At 47.9% G+C, this 20,941-nt stretch overlaps 1 long non-coding RNA gene across 1 annotated transcript; it reads right to left on the reverse strand.

Moving 5' to 3' along the window:
• Positions 1-1,493: 1,493 nt before the first annotated feature.
• Positions 1,494-20,600, reverse strand: LOC111822119 (uncharacterized). The gene is made up of 3 exons (XR_002825396.1): positions 20,414-20,600; positions 11,554-11,729; positions 1,494-1,607 (listed from the first exon to the last, which is right to left on the reverse strand). It is a non-coding gene; the product is annotated as an uncharacterized LOC111822119 (long non-coding RNA).
• Positions 20,601-20,941: the final 341 nt, after the last annotated feature.

The following is a 20,941-nucleotide window of genomic DNA, read 5'->3' on the forward strand; positions in this document are numbered from 1 at the left end:
AGTGACTGTGCTCTCCCTCAAACAGGGAACACCATCAGGCAAAGTTTCTTCTGAGGCAGAAGTCAGCAAACTTCCGGAAAAGGGCCAGCTCATCTTTTATGCTTTATGAGCCAGTCAGTGTCTGTCACGACTACTCAGCTCTGCTGCTGAAGAGCAAAGCAGACGCAGGCAGTAGGTAAATAAATGAGCATTGCTAGGTTCCAATAAAACTTTATTTACGGAAACAGTCAGGGGGTCAGATTTGGCCTGGTGGCCATCGTCCACTGCCCTCTGTCGTAAGGCACCACTAACTTCAAAATACCTTAAGGCAAGGCTGAAATTTATATTTCCATGTATCACCCTGATGCGCTGTACTGTATGAAGGATAGACAGCATTCCTGACAGATGTTTGTGTTGCAGGATAATATTTTTATTTTTCCTGTTTATCCTGTGACCCTCACCTTTTTAGGGAATCAAAACAAGTCATCTATCATCTCAGCTGGGGTGGGTTATCACAATAGAAGTACAGAACAAGAGACACATGCCTGGTTTTCCTTCTTTTAAAGGTTAATTTTTGGTGTTTTTTTTTCTTTAAAAAAGTAATGGTAGATTCGTCCTCAGATGCAACATTAGTGGTGGTGGCTGTCCAAGGGAAGAGTGAGGGTTCCCCTTTTTCATCTGGCCAGGGCAGGTTTGGGGTGGACGACTAAGATGTCGGGGAAAAAGCAGTCAGTAGATTTGTGTCTCCTGGAGGAAGATGAGGTGTTCCAGGAGTTCCCCCCAGAGGCTGGTGAGAATGAAGATGAACAGGGCCATATCAGAGGCTAGTGAGGGGACGAGAATGTAAAGGATGGCTCCTCCTATCAGTTCAGCTGAATTAGAGAAACACAGGACACAGACCACAAAGCATTCTGGCACAAGGACTGAAGCAATCCAATTAAATGTTCAGACAGAGACCCCGGGATGTGACATTTAAGCAAACATGTTTCTTTAATTATCTGCTTGGATTAATTTTCCTATAATACAAAAATATTTGATCTAGAAACAATTACAGAAATAATAACAGCTGCATTAAGAAGTGAAATACATATGTATGTTTGTACGTATGTATATAGGTAGATGATAGACAGCGAGACAGAGAGATGATAGAGATAGATATAGTTGTTAGTTGCCGTTGAGTTGGCTCCAACTCAACAGCCTTACATATAACAGAATGAAATGCTGCCCAGTCCTGCACCGTCTTCATGATCTTTGGCATGCCTGAGTCCATCAGTGAGGCTACTGTGTCAATCCATCTCACTGACGGTCTCCCTTGTAGTCGCTGACCTTCTACCAAACATGATGTCCTTTTCTAGTGATTGGTCTTTCCTGATGATGTGTCCAATGTAAGAGGGCCAAAGTCTTGCCATCCTCGCTTCTAAGGAGTAATCTGGTTGTATTTCTTCTAAGACTGTTTTGTTCCTTCTTCTGGCAGTGCATGGTCTACAATTCAAATGCATCAATTCTTCTTTTTTTTTTTTTGTCTTCATTTATATTCTTACTTCTTGAGTTTTAAACTGAGATCTAGTTGTTGCATAAAAGGATCAGGAGTAATCTTGGAGAGTGCTGTTCTTCTCATCTTCTTCCCTCTGCGCAGAGAAGACATAGGTCCTATGAGCTGAGGAGAATGAGAAGGCAACCAGAGGACAAGGGTATGTTAGTGCCTCACCTTTGAGGAAGAGTCAGGAAGAGAAGCTGCCACCTCTACAGCTATCTGGTTACTTTTGATACTGGCAAGCATGATTGGCGAGTGACAATTGTGGATTCTGTATTAGTTTAAACTAAGTTATGCTGCACTATCAAATGTCTCCAAAACCTGATTAAAAAGATTGAGTCCTCCTTCATATTGCACGCCCCTTGTGAGTAAGCTGCAGTTCTTCTCCAATGTTCTCCATTCTAGGACTCAGACTGAAAAGTAGCCTCCATCTTAGACAATATCAACCTCGAGCACGGCAGAGCCACAAAACAGTTCTCTAAGCTTCCCCTTGGATGTGGTGCACATCACTTGTGTTCAGATTCCATTGGCCTAAACAAGCTACATGGCCAAGCTGAACTCAATGGCACAGGGTGGAAAATCTTCCCATAGGGAGGGGCACAGAATTTTTTTTTAATTATGATATTATTTTTATATCAATTTTTGGCCACAAATTCATGTGGATTCATGTCCTCAAAGTCTCCTTAAAAAAGACTGTAAGCCACTGATCTGGATCCCTAAGCAGAGTCTGATGAGGTCATCAAAATCACAGAGTGGAAGTTCAGCAACTCGAAAGACATGGGCCTTCCTCCTGGTTGGAGGTCGGAAGGTGCGGACTTTCCGTGTATTGCCCAATCCTCTGTGTACCAGGTACAAGCTGCCCTCCAAGTATAAATGCTTCTAGTTCCCCAGTCAGAACCAGGCCCAGCCTGGCTGCTGGAGTTAATCTCACTGCAACAAACTGGAAATGCTCAGAGGAGGGCAGACTGGGAGACAGAAACGCAGCTTTTTTTGGTGTGTTTTGCTTATTTTATAAAATTAGTCATCCATGTGCCTGTGTTTGTCACATCATAAGATGACAATTCACTGGAGAAAAATTGTCACTTTTCATAATTCAGAGCCCAGAATGACTGCCCTGTTCCTCCAAAAGACGAATATTCCCAGCCTTCTAAGAGCATCACGGCATTTGACAGATGCACTGGCAACACCACAGACCAAAGAGGCATTTAGACTGTCAGACTCTGGGAGTCCTGCTGGGTCTTCACATTTGGCTTCTGATTAGAAATAAAAAATCGAAAAATGCTTTGTTAAAAGAAGTACAGGAACCCATAGCCATGTATACATTCCCTTTTTCTTTAAAACCCTACAAGGAAACCCACATGTGTACATCAGGGAGACTCTTTGACATGTGAGATGGCCCCAGTTTTGAGTCTGAACCCTGAAGTCACTGCATGCACTTTTCTTGGTGAGCTCCAGCCTCCTCCTGGGGTCAAGTCAGGCACACGTCAGGCTGTGGCCACCAGTGAGCTCAGAAGACACCCTTTACAGGCAGGAGCCCGCTCCGGGCCACCAACATTGGGCAGGGTCTGGTATACCCACTCAGACACTCGGAAATAGTTCTAGAGAATAAGTGGCAAGGAGAAGAAGGTAGCATGGTATCACAAAAAGGTACTTAGACTGAGATTCTGGAGACCTGGGTTCCGGAAGTGTCTTTTCTGCTTACTATCTCTGCGACCCTGGGAATTTCACTGAGCCTCCATTTCCTCATTTTGGAAGCCAAGGATGGGACAGCATTCAAAAGTTTTCCACAGGATAGATGGCTGTCAGGAGTCAGAACTGTCTTCATTGTCCTGTGGGACCTGAAGGGAGTATGTAGAGAGGGTCTGGGGATGTCTGAAGTACTTGGTGAAGGTCAGTACAGCCAGAGTAAAAGGGTAGGAGCCTGAGGTTCATCATCATCATCATCACCATCATCATCATCACCAGCATCATCATCATCACCACCACCATTACCATCACCATCATCATCACCATCAACGGCATCATCATCATCACCACTGTCATCATCACACTACCACCACCACCATCATCATCATCACCATCATCACCATCATCATCGCCATCAACAGCATCATCATCATCATCACCACTGTCATCATCACACTACCACCACCACCATCATCATCATCACCATCATCATCATCATCATCGCCATCAACAGCATCATCATTATCATCACCATCATCATCACCATCATCATCACCATCGACAGCATCATCATCATCACCATTGTCATCATCCCACTACCACCACCACCATCATCATCACCATCATCATCACCATCAACAGCATCATCATCATCACCATCAACAGCATCATCATCATCACCATCATCATCATCACCATCAACAGCATCATCATCATCACCACTGTCATCATCACACTACCACCACCACCACCATTATCATCACCATCATCACCACCATCATTACATCAACATCATCAAAGCAGAGAAGGGGGAAAACATTGAAACCTGATTTTTTCCCATAAACACCACTTCTCCCATAAGCAATTTTTTATAGCCTCACCATCCACAAACAGATGCCCATGGTGCAATTCCAGCACACAAGCATATTTTATTTGTCCCACACAATATGGCCACACTGTATTGTTTTTAATAATAGAAATATTTCAAAACTGGGAAATTTCACATAAAAATCCTAGCTTCTCTTGAAAATTAAAGATTGAGCCACCCTAGGCTCTTCAACTTGGCTACAACTGAGAAATCATCGCCTCCCTTCGTAGTCATGCTCTCTCTCATTCACCACAGTCTCCACCACTTTCTGTTGCCTAAGGTCTGTCAGATTAAATAATGTACATTACCTGCTCTTTCTGTGTAGGCATATGGGTTTGCCACCTCTGTTTCAGAATAACTTCACATTGATTTTGTTTTCTAATTTGCTCATTTCCCCCTCTGAATGAACTCTACTATAAATACAAATAACATAAGATTTTATAAGTTTCCAACTCAATCAGATGAAATATTTAAAGAATATAGTTTTAATTTAACAGCATTCAAGATTCATGGTTTTTCCTCCCTTCTCTGCCTCACAGAGGCAGAAATATGTTATCCTTATATGCTAAATATACCAATGATCATGAAGATGGCACAGGACTGGGCCATGTTTCACTCTATAATACATAAGGTTGCCATGAGTTGGAGCCAACCTGATGGCAATGAAAAACAACAACAACATATTGCAATTAAGCAATAATATTTAAAAGATTTATTATCTAATAATAGTGTTGGAATAACTGGGTATCCATCTGGGAAATAAGTTAAACCACATAGGAGAGTTGTTCTCTATTCGCAAAGTAGAAATGGCCTTCCTAGTTTTGACAGATAAATTTAAATACTTAAAATTCCTTTTCTGATGGTATCAAACAAAATCAAAAGGCAAATGACAAACTGGGGAAATAATTACATTTCATAAACACAGAAATACAGCTAAGTTTCCCATATACAAATAGCAACTACAGATCAATAAGAAAAAAAGGTCGATAACCCAGTAATGCTGTTCTACAGTGGCGATTCAAGTGGAGAATGTATATGTTGTTCAGGACACATGTGGGCGTTTCTGGGTAGGTGTTTTCAGCCAGGTACACACAGTGGAAATTGTCATGGCTTTCCTGTGGATCCACAGGTCTTTGTGTGGGCTGATACATAATGGAGAGAATCAGCTATTCCTCTTTTGAGGATGTCTATGTCTTTGATCTCTTGCTCCTTCATGTGACCACACATTTCACAGATGGAAAATCCCATCATAGGCAACTGAGGTCTAAGTGCCAGAGCTGGAGTCTAGAGTTCAAAGCCTTAGCCAAACTGCTAATTGTCTGTAATGCACATAAGCTGATTTAACTTGTCTCTTGGCTGAAAGTATCAGATCGTTAGACACTGTGAAGTACACCCTGAGTCTGCACTAATGGCCTAATTGGGTCAAAGAACATGGCTTCTGCTTCTTTACTTGTCGGGTAGGAAAAAAAAAAAAGATCTAATCAGATATTCTTATCTGAGAACGTCTCAGAGAGACATTGAGTCATGAAAAAATGACTCAGACAGCTTTTTTTCAATGTTCAGATGCCAGATGGCACCTCAAGAGTACTGGGTTAGAATCACCAGGGATGGAGACCCTGAATTTCTGATTTCAAAACCCTCCCTGAGGATTCTGATGCACAACTGGGATTGAGAGCTACGGAACAAGGCGATTTCTAAACGTTCTTCCATCTCTGACGTTCTTTAATTCTATGGGTTTCTTTGCTGATCTGCAGAAATGCAGAGGGGACTGATCTCAGAGACAATTCCATCCACTCTTTGCCACTGGAGTCCCGAGAAGACTGAGGTGGGTCCTGGAGTTCTGAGTTCCTGTTACTAGATAACAAGAGTCCCCAGCTCGTCTCACTCAGATCTCTACCTCAGAGGCGTCTACGGTCATTCTCCTCACCACGTCCTGTTTTTATATTTGGCTTGATTTACCAAAGCTCTACCCAGTGTCCGAGGCCCAGCCTTCCATCTGGAAAACCAGCCTCCCAACACTCACAATCATTTGCTGTACCCTAAATTCATCTGCGTCCTTCTGTCTCTTGGAACAGTTCTCCAATTATCAATATGCATTTCTCCCTCCACATGTGAAATATTGGAATGTCAATAATGCCTTCCTCTGTCAAACGCGTCGGGTACTTTCATATTATGCCAAGGTTCGTAAAACTTTACTGGAATTGATACAGAGCTGGCATAAAATGGAGAAGGGAGGTTGTGCTGAATCAGAAGAAAATTATGATTGTATATTGACCTGAAACTTTCTTTCTTCCTTTTCTTAAAGGGTTTGGCCTTTTCTCTTCAAGTCTCTTCACGAAATTAAACCACAGGGAAGAAATAAATGACGAGAAAGAAAAGCCTAAGGAATGATGACAGTTATGAAGGAGAGCATGGGCTGATTTAAGAATATCTGACAGGAGGACTTATCTGGCCTCTTGGTTCAAGAACGTTCTCTCTGAAAAATTGAAGATGAGTAGCCAGGCAGGAGACGGGTGAGGCACGAGTGGGGTGGGGAGCAGGTTATCTACCTCTTTTATCCCAGCGCTGTTTCCACCTCTGTGTGCTCTGCTACACACTGCAGGGGACTTCCTGAGTGGCGCAAATTGTTAAGTACTCGACCACCAACTGAAAGGCTGGAGGTTCTAACCCACCCAGAGCACTTCGGAAGGCAGGCCTGGCCATCTGCTTGAGAAAGGTCACAGCCGCTGAAAACCCTGTGGGGCTGTTCTGACACACGTGGGGTTGCCATAAGCCGGGTTCAACATGATGGCAAGTGGTGGTGGTAGCTGGTGGTAGCTGGATACCTCCATGGAATGACATTTATCAATCCCCTCTGACCGTCACGTCTTTGGACGTCTCCTGACACATGGACACTGTTGACAGAGGCTGTCCTCTCCTTCCATCAGCTCTAGGCTTGACTTCAGGAAGGAAGCAGCAGCCCCTGCTTCTTTACAATCTTCAGAGACCAAAAAACAAAAACTCAAGATTGTGGCCGTGAAGGAGAAGAGAGAAAGAGAGTCACCGTTGAAGAGAACGTAGGAGGAGGAAGGGATTTTTTAAGATAGGAAAGAGGCTTAGTGGTGAACACACACAATGGGAAAAAGGGCAGTCGAAGAACTGTTAAAGATAAAGGACAGATGGGGGATGATCAGTAGCAACGAGTTTCTGAAGTCCGGACTAAATTGGGTTCAAACACAGGCGGCAGGGGTGCCTACAGAAAAGGGGAGACACACTGAACCAGAAGAGCATGCACGCAAGAAGAGGGGTCAGGAGGAAGGAGAGAGCGGGGTTTATGGATAAATTTTTTTTTATCTTTGTTATTACTGGCAAATACAATGTGTCTGAATGGCCTCTGCCTACCAATCCACACCCATAACGTGGCGATGAGTGCAGCTGGCCGCTGATCCTGTTGCATCCGGTTCTGACTCACAGACCACCCTGCAGGACAGAGTAGAACCATCGGTTCTGACTCACAGACCACCCTACAGTACGGAGTAGAAGCACTGGTTCCAACTCGCAGACCACCCAACAGGACGGAGTAGAAGCACTGGTTCCGACTTGCAGACCACCCTACAGGACAGAGTAGACCACCCTAGAGGACAGAGTAGAACTGCCCCATCAGGTCTCCAAGGAGCGGCTGGTGGATTCGAACTGCCAACACTTTGGTTAGCCCCTAGCTCTTAACCACTGTGCCACCAGGGCTCCACCTGCAAGTACATGGCTCAAACTTCCATACCTTTGACCTAGTCTCTGGGAAATCATGGTTAACACTCTCGAGCAAGGTCAGATGGGTTTTCCAAGCTCCTCTTTGTAAAAGTATTCTTGATTCTAAAAAGAGATTTTTTTAAAAAGCACTATCTCCACCAAAAATGTGTGAAAATAGAAATATATTTTGTGTGTCATCCAATGAGGTAGAGATTCCTTGACAATGAGGTAACATTAAACTGAGACCTATAGGATGACAACCAGAGTTGTCCAGGGAAGAAGGACATGGGGTGGAAGGGGGAGCAGGGAGCCCCTGGCCCAGTGCCTCAGAAACACAGCACGCTCCCGGAGGCAGAGGAAACATTTTCAGGACCGTGTTTGGGAAGCGGCAGCCCCTCCTGCCCTGCTCTTCTGAAGAGATGAGGAAGCACATTTCACTTCCCTCGAAGGGCCTGGCAGTCATCCCTCAGTGAGTTCTTCTTCTCAAACCACCACCAAGGAGCCGGCTGTGGCCACGGTGGAGGTGCCCCCTAGAGTTCCAGCGTGTCCCCCACAAGGTTCAAGGCAGGAAACGCCCTGCGTCCAGTTCCCACTGTGAGAGTGGTGGGGCTGTGGAGCCACAGGGGCAGATGGGCAGGCTCTTCTGGGCCACCCCTGGAGAGAGGTCCGTCCTCCCCACAAACTGGCACACCAGGGAGCCTGCGCCATCTAGGGGGCAGCACGTGGTTGTCCACATTCACAACTGGACGACCCTCCAGCCATGCACCCCACACACTCACACACCGGGGAGGAACAGGAGACAGCAGGCACACCTGCTCCGGGAGGATCCCGGCCTGAGACGCGCACGCAGACCAGGGCGCCATCCACAGCGACAAGAAGACACAGAAGATGACAGAGCCACATGGGGCGGGCGTCACGCTCAGAGATGCCTTGAACGAAAACACTGTAAGAATCTGGGATATCCAGCTCTCAGCCGTGTCAGCTGCCCGTGGGCCTCTTCCCACGAGGCCATGCCTGCCTGGATCCCACCCAGTACCCAGCCACTGCCTCCTCCCTGGCGCAGAAGCCAGGGTCCCAGTCCTCCACAGGCCTGCCAAGCACTGTCCTCATCCCAAGCTGTTTGCAGACACTCACCACAGAGGAGCGCCTCAGCCTTCCCACAGCCCTGCGGGTCAGGTGCCATTTCTATCCAGGTGACTTGTGTCCCCACAAAGACCTGCTGAAGCCGTAACCCACACACCTGTGACTGTGACCTTGTTGGGGGCAGGTGCTAGCAGTTGATGAGGTCGTGCTAGCAGGGTGGTCCTGGTCTTAATCCCCCTGAGTGGTGTCTTACGAAAGAGAAGGAGAGACAGGGAGAATCACACATGGGGGAAGACGGCACGTGGGGGGATCAGCTACAAGGCAAGGAACACCTGGGCCACAGGGACAAGGACAGACCCTGCCCTAGAGCCCACGCCCTGAATTCCAACTCCCAGCCTGCAGAACCACGATCGATCAGCGTCTGCTTTTTCAGGCCACCCCGTCATGGAGCTTTGTTCCGGCGGCCCCAGGACACCAGGGCCATGAGCCAACCTCCGGTTTGCCTGGAACGGTCCCAGTTCACACCCGTCCTGCCCGTGTCAGTATCAATAGTGCCCCGTTGACTCTCAAATGGGCTCTGGCTGGGATGATAAGTTGTATGGTTGTCCTAATTATTATCCCCATTTTACACATGAGAAAACGTGACCCCAATTTCGATGTAGGGAGCAACACCCCCAAGCTGCCTCAGCGTGATGAAAGACGGGTGTGTGCCCCAGGTTTGTGGAGTCGGTGCTGCCCTCACCCTGGTCATAGTGGTAGCTGCAGGGACTGACCCAAAGACAAAGGCGGGGCCGAGAGAATTACAGGGATGCCCGACCACCTGCAGCAGCTTTGCCTCAAGTTTCGAACCCCGGCCTTCCCAGTCATGTGCACCACGCAGGCCACCCCCACGCTAGAGAGTCACGAATAACACATGGTTGGCAGAGAGAGACCGAGAGACCAAACACCCCTACTCTTGAGGTGCAGGTGAGCAGCCCCTCAGACACCTCCACCCTCAGCCTCTGGGCTGGGGAGTAACTCTCTGGACCCCGGGGCCCACTCAGAACAGCCCAGCTTTTCAAAGATCTCCGACCAGCAGCCCCCGCCCACCCCACTTGCCCCTCAGTCTCCTCGGGGTGAGCTGCTGACTTCTGTGTATTTGGAAGGCTGGGTGGAGCCTGAAGACTGGCCTCGGCAGAGGGCTGCAGACTGAGAACTCCTCACCCCCCACTTCCCCGCACACCGGGTTGTACATGACTTGGCAGCAGCACTTGACTTCCAAAGTCAGCCCAATCAGATCCCTTTCTTGGAGTAATAATGCTTCATTTTCTCTCTTTCTGTGGAACAGAGATCATCTCCTACCCCCTCCCTCACAGCTCAGCACATCATCAAATCTTAACTTCCTGCATCTGGGAGAGATAAATAGGGCTTTGCAGAAATGGGCTGGAAACCAATATTCATCTCCCTCCCCCCCAAAAGGCTTAGGACACCAGCCAGTAGTTTTCTCTCTAAAGGAAGGCAGCAGACATGAGGTAAAGTGAGTCACAGGAAGCCTGAGTGGATGGTCTTGGCTACCCCAGGCCACGGGAATGGGGCAAAGGAAAGAGAATGGGTCACGAAAACAAATTATCAAATGACGAGGCAAGAGAGAAAACTGTTTTTTCTCTGTAACAATAAGCTCCCAAGACCTATATAAAGCCCCTTGAGCTTCCTTTGTAAAATGAGAACACACTTGATTTTTAAGGACAACTCCATTTGAAAAGTTGGCTCCCGTTGTAGTAATCACAGTAAGAAGACCGACTGCCCCGCAGGACTTTGGTGGCGGAGAGGAGGGGGCCAACTGAAGGAGAGAAGCCTGCAGGTACTGGGCGGGGGGCCGGGCAGTGACGGCCAGATGTCTGCACGGCTCGTCCTGCCCTTCCACTAGGTGCTGGTCGCAACCCCACTTCCCTTTGGCACCTTGTTCTTGCCAACGAAACAGGCCAGAAGGGGGCTGTCACCCCTCCACATTCTCTCGCGGCCTGCTGACCGAGAGCACTGTTTGTCCTGCTACTGAGAATCAGAAGCTAAACGTGCTGTGAGGAGCTACTTGTCTTGCTTTCCTAGCGCTGCCATAAAAACATGCCTGGAAGCAGGTGGCTTCAAGGACAGCAATGTCGTTTCCTACAGAGCTGAAGGCGGAAGTCTGAATTCAGGGCGTCGGAAGGCCTGTTCTCTCCATCTGTCTGTCCTAGGGGAAGGTCCTTCCTGTCTCTTCCAGCCTCTGCAGCCCTGGGCGTTCCTCGGCTTGGACAGATCCTCACGTGCGACTTCCCCTGTGTGTGACTCTGTTTCGCTGACTGTCCTTCTCTTTCATAAGACACCACCCAGGCGGGATTAGGATTAGGTCCCACCCTACTGCCATATAACTTCATATTAACTGCTAACATCTACAAAGAGAAACCCTATTTCTAATCAAGGTCACAGTCACAGGTGCAGGGTTCGGACTTCCACGAGTCTTCTGGGGAGACACAACCCCATCCCTAATACTCCTGCAGTGCGCAGGTCTGTCTGTCCAGCAGTTAGTGCTTCCACAACCAAGAGGGCCACCTCTTGTCCCCACAAGATAGACAAATGGTCATGAATGAGGGAATTTCTACCAGCCTCTAACACAAGCACAGTCAAAATTTATTAAAAAATAAAGTACAAAGTTTTTTACCTGCACTGCATTTAAAACGACGTGTCCCGCTTCAAATGCTCCTCCAGGCGGCAAGGGACAGTTGTGTCTTATGTAAGCAGTGTGACAATGGGCTCAACCACAGGGTCCTCACAGCTCCGTGTTCCTGCTGGGAATGTGGCAATGCACCTCATAGTGTGGCTGGCACCTCAAAGGAGCTGTGGGGCAAATGATACAAAGGGTCAATAATCAGCGTGATTTGACATTTTCTCCAGTCTGGCTCAAGGGTGAGGACCTCAGGAAGGAGAAGCTATTTATCACCTGAGTGTCCTCAACAGAAACATTCGTGCCATTTGCATGGGACAAGGGTCTGGCGGCGCAGTGGTTAAGAGCTCGGCTGCCAACCAAAAGGTCAGCAGTTCAAATCCACCAGCCGCTCCTTGGAAATCCTATGGAGCAGTTCTACTCTGTCCTATAGGGTCACTATGAGTCAGAATTGGCTCGATGGCAACAGGTTTGGTTTGGTATTTAGTTAGGGTCTGGGTGGATGTTGCTAGTTGATTCCAACTCATAGTGACTCCATGTGACAAAGTAGAACTGTCCATAGGGTTTTCTAGGCTGTAATCTTTACAGGAGCAGATCGCCAGGTCTTTCTCCCGAGGAGCCACTAGTAAGTTTGAACCACCTAAGGTTCAGTTAGCAGCGGGGTGCTTAACAGGTGCACCACCAAGGCTCCTTCTGACTGCTAGAGACTGACCAGTATCCTGGGGTTGTCGGCCTCCACCTGACTGAGTCCAGCACAACTAGATGGTGCCCAGCTACCACCACTGACTGCTCTGACAGGGATCACAACAGAGGGTCCCGGACAGAGCTGGATATAAAGGTAGAACAAAACTAACTCACAAAAAAAGACCAGACTTACTGGCCTGAAAGAGACTGGAGAAACCCCGAGAGTATAAACCCCAGATACCCTTTTAGCTCAGTAATGAAGTCACTCCTGAGGTTCACCCTTTAGCCAAAGATTAGACAGACCCATAAAACAAAACGAGACTAAAGGGGCACACCAGCTCAGGGGCAAGGACAAGAAGGCAGGAGGGGACAGGAAAGCTGGTAATAGGGAACCCAAGGTCAAGAAGGGAGAATGTTGACATGTCGCGGTGCTGTTAACCAATGTCATAAAATAATATGTGTAGTAACTGTTTAATGGAAGCTAGTTTGTTCTGTAAACCTTCATCTAAAGTATGATTTAAAAAAAAAAAGTCCTTGTGTTGTTTGCTCTTCACCTAGAAATAAGCTTCTGGAGGCTGGGGCTGGGAGCCGCAGCAGCGGGGAAGAGTAAGTGAGGGGGAGAAAGGAGAGGGCGGGATCTTGAAGAACAAGGACCCTTCAAGGTCAGGCCAAAGTGAAGGAGCTTGGGGAAGAAGGCAGGGAGAGCACCAGGGAAAGAATAAAAGATGCTGGAGCACCTGGCTGCTAACCGCAAGGTCGACGGTTCAAACCACCAGCCGCTCCTTGGGAGAAAGATGTGGTAGTCTTCTCCCATAAAGATGTACAGTCTCGGAAACTCCACGGGGCAGTTTTACTCTGTCCTTTAGGGTGGCTCTGAGTCGGAGTCAACTCGACGGTAAATGCGTTTGATTTGGTTTTGGAACAGATATGAGCCCTGGTGGTGCAGTGGTTGAGCGCTTGGCTACTAACTGAAAGGTCAGTGGTTTGAACCCACCAGAGGCTTCATGAGAGAATGATGTGCCATTCCGCTTCCATAAAGATTACAACTAGGTCAACTGACATCTCACAGTTCATAAAGAAAATGTTCCCCACCCCACTCGGGTGAGCTGCATCTGGTGTCTTAAAAGCTTGTGAGCGGCCACGTAAGATACGTCTACTGGTCCCATCCGGAGCAAAGGCGAATGAAGAAAACCAAAAACACAGGGAAAATATTAGCCCAAAGGACTAAAGGACCTCCACCAGCCTGAGCCCAGAAGAACTAGATGGTGTCCGGCTACCACACCAATGACCATTCTGACAGGGAACACAACAGCGGGACGTGGACAGAACAGGAGAAAAATGTAGAACAAAATTCAAATTAATGAAAAAAGACCAGGCTTACTGGTCTGACAGAGACTGGAGGAACCCCTGAAACTATGGCCCCTGGACACTCTGCTAACCCAGGACTGAAGCTGTTCCTGAAGCCCCTTCTTCAGACAAAGATCAGACAGGCTATAAAACAACACAGATGAGGAACACGCTTCTTTGTTCAATCAGAAACACACGACCAGATGGGCAGCTCCTGTCCAAAAGCAGGATGAGAAGGCAGGAAGGGACAGGAACCGGTCGAATGGACACAGGGAACCCAAGGTGGAAAGGGGGAGCGTGCTGTTACATTGTGGGGATTGTAACTAATGTCACAAAACAATGTGTGTATGAGAAAATAACTTGAGCTATAAACTTTCACCTAAAGCACAATTAAAAAAAAAGAAAGACTAAAGCCTTGGAAACCCTATGGGGCAGTTCTACTCTGCCCTATAGGGTGGCTATGAGTCTATGGCAATGGGTTTGGTTTGGAAGTGGGAGCGGGGGTTGGGGGAGGGCTGTGGGGGCAGGAGAGATGATGCAATGCTGCCACCATGTGTCCACGGGGAATATTGCTACTAGGAGGCATTCCATATTCAACAAGCTTCACTCATATGTTGGAGTCCTGGTGGTCCAGTGGTTAAGAGCTCAGCTGCTAACCAAAAGGTTGGCAGTTTGAATCCACCAGCTGCTCCTTGGAAACCCTATGGGGCAGTTCTACTCTGTCCTATAGGGTCGCTATAAGTTGTAATCGGCTCGATGGCAATGGGTTTGGTTTGGTTTTTTTCTCGCTCATATCCAGACAGACCTTCTACCTGATCAGCTTTCTGGGTGGCATGAAGAAACATCACAAACTAAGCCTGTAACATTTAAATAAGAATCCAAGGCAGCAATGGGGACACACTACAAGGATGAACTGCTGCCTCTTACTTGTATGACACTGTTCCAGTTGGCTGGTGTCAACTCAGCCCAGACTCACGGCAACCCCACACACAACAGAACCAAATGCTGCCCATTCCTGCACCATCCTCATGATCGACTGCAGACTGGACCATTGTGATCCTTAGGGTTTTCATCGGCTATCTTTCAGAAGTAGATTGCCAGGCCTTTCTTCCTAGTCCATCTTAGGCTGGAAGGTCCACTGAAGCCTGTTCAGCATCATAGCAACATAGCAACATGCAAGCCTCCAGTGACAGACGGGTGGTGGCCATGCATGAGGTGGACTGGCCAGGAATTGAACCCGGGTCTCCTGAGTGGAAGGTGAGTATTCTAGCACCGAGCCACCACTGCCCCGTGATGATGTTAGCCATCCTTTATTGAGTACATGTTCACAGTGCCAGGCTCAGAGACAACACCACTCAATCGACACAGAGATCCTGCAAGATAGATAGTAATAAACTCTTCCACAGATGACAATGTCTATTGGGGCCAGGCAAGCAATCAACAGGTGAAGGGGGCCAGGTGGTATTCTTCCTGCACAGACACCCTCTGTTCGCACAATAATCACGGAGGAATATACTTCCCTTCCACAAAGAACTCTGCCAAGTCCTGTTTTTCTTACAACACCTGGCTCTTTTGAACGGTCTCTTTTTCTCACTTCTGACAGAGATGTGGGCATAAAGACATAGTTCTCTACTCTAAGGAGACTTGCAGTGCAAGCTCAGTGATTAACAGCCCCTGACACTTGGCCTGGGTGTCAGGGCGACAATAGGGAATGCTGGGAACAGGGCCATTTACTGGGCAGCTGCAGCTCCGCTCCTTGAAGAACGTGTGCTGGAGGCTGCCAGATCTTCCCATTTTTCAGAGGAAACTGGAGATGGATTGTAGTTTAAAATACCCTGATTTTCAAATTTTGGCAAGAAAAAATTTTAAACACCATGGGAGCCAAGAAAGACACATCTGCAGTCTGGATGCGGCCCACAGATCACCCATGTGGGACCTCTTCTGGGGTGATTAACAGAGGGGTTCACTTCCCAGCTCTGCACTTCCTATCTGAAGGCCTTGGGCTGGAGCCTACGCGGCTCCGGGCGTCAGTGTCATTCAACACAGGGAGAGAGCATCTGCGTCGCACTGACCGTGCACCAGTTAGGTGAGACAATGCACACACAGTTGTTGACAACCTGGACTCCCTGGTGGTGCAAATGGCCAAGGCATGGCTCGAGTCCACCCAGAGGCACCTCCAAAGCAAGGCCTGGCGATCTGCTTCTGAAAAATCAGCCACTTTAAACCCTGTGGAGCACAGTTCTACTCTGACACGCACTGGGTGGCCATGAGTCAGAGTCAACTCAATGGCAACTGTGTATTTAACAATAGACTTTTCAACAAGCACATTCTCAGGTATGTTCAAATGACACAGACGACCAGGTGTGATTCTTCAGATGCTTGGATTAAAAAAAAAAAAAAGGAAAAGCTTTAGCACGGCTTTGGTGTATGCAGTGCCAAACCACAACGACAGTTTATTTTTTCAGCAAAGGGGCGGCAAGGGTCATCCGGCTCAGCCAAATGGAAACGAAATGCTGGAGTTGAGATGGAAAAAAACAAAATATTTGAGTTGAGATCTCAATTATACAAAAAAAAAAAAAAAATTGTCAGCATGCATGCCATTGAGCTGACCATGATAGTAGTGATGATTATGATAACAATAAGTCGCAATATTATATGATGTATTATAGCATATATTACGTTCATAATGTATTAAGGGTTAGCTATGTACCAGACATTGTTCTAAATATTTATTGAGTGTGCTATTACTAATTATATAGTAATTATCATGTGCCAGGCATAGTTCTAAGCACTTTACATATAGTCTATATTAACTCATTTAATTCCCCGAGTTACCTTAAAGAGTTGTTGTGTGCCACTGAGTCAGTTCCGACTCATAGCGACTGTGTGTGACAGAGTAGAACTGGCCCGTAGGGTTTCCTATGCTGTGATCTTTACGAGAGCAGATTTCCAGGTCTTTTCTCCCACAGAGCAGCTGGTGGGTTTGAGCAGCCGACCTTTCAGTTAGCAGCTGAGCACTTAACTGTTGCACCAGCAAGGCTCCTTCCTTATAAATACCTATTATTATCCCCATTTTACAGATGAGAAAACAGAGACGCAGAGAAGTGCAGTAACTTCCCCATGGTCACACAGCTAGTAAGTGGCAGAGCTGGGATCTGAGCCCGGAGAGTCTGCCTCTGGACTCTGTATGATCAATCACTGCACTATCCCTCGGGAATGGATCCTAGACGCTCGCAGCCACTGTAGGCCAGGAGAAGGTCCAATCAGATGTGAAACTATAGGGAACGCTTGCCAGGAGTCAAGCCCAGGCTTCCCTGGCCTGGTCACATCTCAGTCCACTCTATTTTCCTTCACATGTTATATTTTACTTTACTCCAGTCATCAGCCCCAGAGAATTATCCACATGTTTCAGTTAGGTTCAAGCTGCAGGCACCGGCCCTGGGGATGCAGCTGAAGATAATTCAGTGGGAAGACGGTGGAGGTTCACAAAATTGATGGGACGCTAGAGAACCAAGGGAGCTTCAGAGAGCTAAGAAGCAACAGCAGCAACCACCCTGTCCCTACACAATCTCTTCCGGATACTGCCACCATGCAGCCTTCCTGGCAGTCCATGACCTTCAGTGACCTTCACCCAGCCCTGTGTCCCTGCACCATCCACACAGGACCGAAACTGAAGGAGCACCCATCCAGCTCGGCCTCAGGCTTCTCCTGGATGAGGGGAGGGAGAGCCCAGCTCCTGTGATGGCCACAGGGGGCAGCAGTGAGCAGGGATCGCCCACTCCCTGTACCTGGAGCCTTGCATCTCCCAAAAACAAACCAGGGAGCTGGGAGGAAAAACAAATGGATGCTGATCAACCAAACACTACAAATCTCCACTTGACCATAATACCAAAAAGCTCAGACAGATCTGTTCATAGCATTTCTGGTCCTGTATTAAGTAAGAAACCATATGGAGGCACTGGTGTTCAGTGGTAGAATCCTCGCCTTCCATGTGGGAGACCTGAGTTTGATTCCCGACCAAGGCACCCCATGTGCAGCCACCACGCATCTATCAGTGGAGGCTTGTGTGTTACTATGATGCTGAACAGGTTTCAGTGGAGCTTCCAGACTAAGACAGACTAGGAGGAAAGGCCTGGTGATCTACTTCTGAAAATCAGCCAATGGAAACGCTATACGGATCACAACGGTCTGATCCACAACCCATCATGGGGATGGTGCAGGACCAGGCAGCATTTTGTGCTGCTGTGTGTGGGGTCTCCGTGAGCCAGGGGCTAAAAACAACAATGAAGAAACCATACTAGGATTCTACACGTGTATTTATTGCTATGCCACTGTCCCCATGGAGGAGGGAAAACCAACCACCAAGGAGGTGAGGGGCAGCCCAGCCCTGCTCAGGCCTGGGTACGGATGGCTGAAGGGCGGGCTTCAGGGTCTCACACGTTTCCATTCAATCTAACCTCCTCCAGAAAAGCGATGTGCTATGAAGTCACTGGCCAGAGCCCATTCATGGAGAAAAGACGAGTGAGACAGTCACCCGCACTTTGCATAAAGTGTGATCATCAGTCTTATCCCCTTACAGAGGAAACTGACCCCCTTGGAAATGAAAATATTTGAAAGCGTGTTGCATGGAGGAAATTCTGGTTAAAATGTAATTGAACCAAAATTATAAAATATCGTTTCAAACTTAAGGCCTCAATATGATCAACAATTTTGGCTGGGAGAGTGGATATCTGGAGACAGGGTTAGAGGAAGCTTTCATTTAAGCTGATGGTTTTAAAAAAAAAGTCAGTTAATATAAAAGGTACACAGTGAAAAGGAAGTTGCTCTGTCCCCAAAATTTCCATGCCCCCTTCCATTCTCAGAGGTAACTCAAGCTACCTGACGCATGCATGTTCTTGCAGAAACATCCTGAAGTGTCTATGTGCACACGGCTGCCCTCTGTCAGAAGCCAGTGCCTGTGGAGTGCTCTGCACCTGCTTTGCTGACTTGACAGGAATCCCTGAGACCACGCCTATCTCCACGCACCTGGATCCACCTATCTGCTTCTCTGTAGGGACAGCATGGTGCCCCACCGCACCGTTACTCAGTTTAACGGGTCCCTGTTGATGGTGCAAACGGGTAACACGCTCATCTGCTAACCCAAAGGTTGGAGGTTTAAGAATACCCAGAGGTGTCTCGGAAGAAAGGCCTGGTGCTCTACTTCCAAAAAATCAGCCACTGAAAACCCCGTAGAGCACAGTTCTACTCTGACACACGTGGGGGCGGCACGAGTTGGAGTCTACTAGACAGCAACTGGATTGTTTTTCTTCGGTTTATTGATGAGCATCTAGGTGCCTTCCAGTCATTCACCACCTCGCACAAGGATCCAGTGAATGGCGTTATACATATATTTGCAAGCATATTCAAAACTATTTGTAATATAAATCCATAGGAGTGAAATTTCTGGGCCAAATTAAAAGTGCAAACATCAGCCTTCAGTTGGCACCCCCCAGCTGTAGACGAGCACTAACTTCCTCACGCCCTTGTCAACACAGCATTGTATCAGACTTTTGTTTGTGGCCGATCTGATGGGTGAAAACACAGTGCTGCGTGAAATTTCCGTGATTGTGAACAAGGGCGAAGAGGCTGGAGGAGTTTTACTGGAGCAGGACTCATTTCCAATAGCTGAGAGACCTCTTCTCCAGGTGCGAGGAAGCAGGACCAGGGAGAGGGTGAGGGAAGCAAGGCATCCAGGGTGCAGGACCGCAGGGAGCTCACTCAGGCGCCCACCCTGCACTTGTGTGACTCTGAGAGCGACGTCTCCTTAATTCTGTGCCCGGGGCACCCGTCTTGCCTCACCATAGTCCTGGCCCTAAAAGGGAGCCTCTGCAGATGCCTCCTGTGGACACAGATCCACCACTTACACCTTCCCACTCCCAGCAGAGCCCGGTGGCGCAATAGCTAAGCACTCGGCTGCTAACCAAAAGGTCAGCGGTTCGAATCTACCAACGGCTCCACGTGACAAAGACCTGGCAATCTGCTCCCATAATTACAGTCTAGGCAGAACTGAAGCTACTCCCAAAGTCCACCTTTCAGGCAAAGACTGGACCAAACCCCGTTGCCGTCAAGTTGATTCCCACTCATAGCAACCCTATAGGACAGAGTAGAACTGCCCTATACGGTTTCCTAGGAGCACCTGGTAGATTCGAACCGCCGACCTTTTGGTGAGCAGCTGAGCTCTCAACCACTATGTCACCAGGGTTTCCAAAGATTGGACAGGCCTATAAAATAACACACACGAGGAATGTGCTTCTTAGTTGAATCCAGTATACGAGAGCAAATGGGCAACCGCTGCCCAAAAGCAAAGACAAGGCAGGAAGGGAGAGGAAAACGGACGAACGGACACAGGGAACCTGAGGTGGAAATGGGGAGAGTGCTGACACATTGCAGGGATTGTAACCAACGTCACAAAACAATCTGTGTATAGCTTTTTGAATGAGAAAATAATTTGCACTGTAAAGTTTCACCTAAAGCACACACACGCACACACACACACACGCACACACACGCACACACACGCGCACACACACACACACACACACACACAAAAGATCACAGCCTAGGAAACCCCATGGGGCAGTTCTACTCTGTCACATGGGGTTGCTGTGAGTCGGAATCAACCCAAAGGCACACAACACCTCCCAAGAGAGGAGGCAGAGGGCTGGCCCCGGCTGGGGAGTTCGGAACCGGCAGTCTCCCAGTATCTGCCATTTGTCCCACACACAAAATACAGAGAAAATACATGATCTCAGTTCTTCAAATGACCAGTGAATGAGGGTACATTTACCTGCTTTTTGAATTTTGGAGCAAACAAATAAGAAGAAAAGGCTGCTCTCTCCAGCGTTTCTGAGCCTGGTACTCTTGTTGTTGTATCTGCTGTCGAGTTCGCCCCAATTCACGGCGACCCCAAGCACAATGGAACAACGTGATGCCCAGCTCTGCGCCAACCTATTACTGAGGGAGACGTATTCCTGGGGTCCTTTGTTGAAACTTGGAACATAGCTGGAAACAGCGTTACACAGCACCATCAGATGTCACTAGAAAAGAATACATTGTAGCCTGCTCACGTATCTATGGCAGAAACATCTCCTGAACACCTTGTCTATACTCAGCACGTGCTGAATACTGGACGCAAAGACACAGACTCTCGGATGAAAAAGACGCATTGAAAGGCTGGCGATCGACTTCCAAAAACCAGCCATTGAAAACTCCATGGAGCACAGTTCTACTCTGCACACGTGGGGCGCCATGAGTCGGAGCTGACGCAACACCAACTGGTAATGTGAGGTGAGGTGAGGTGAGGTGAGGTGGGGTG

This window comes from Trichechus manatus, unplaced genomic scaffold, assembly GCF_000243295.1.
Source record: "Trichechus manatus latirostris isolate Lorelei unplaced genomic scaffold, TriManLat1.0 scaffold00131, whole genome shotgun sequence".
NCBI classification, from domain to species: Eukaryota; Metazoa; Chordata; class Mammalia; order Sirenia; family Trichechidae; genus Trichechus; species Trichechus manatus.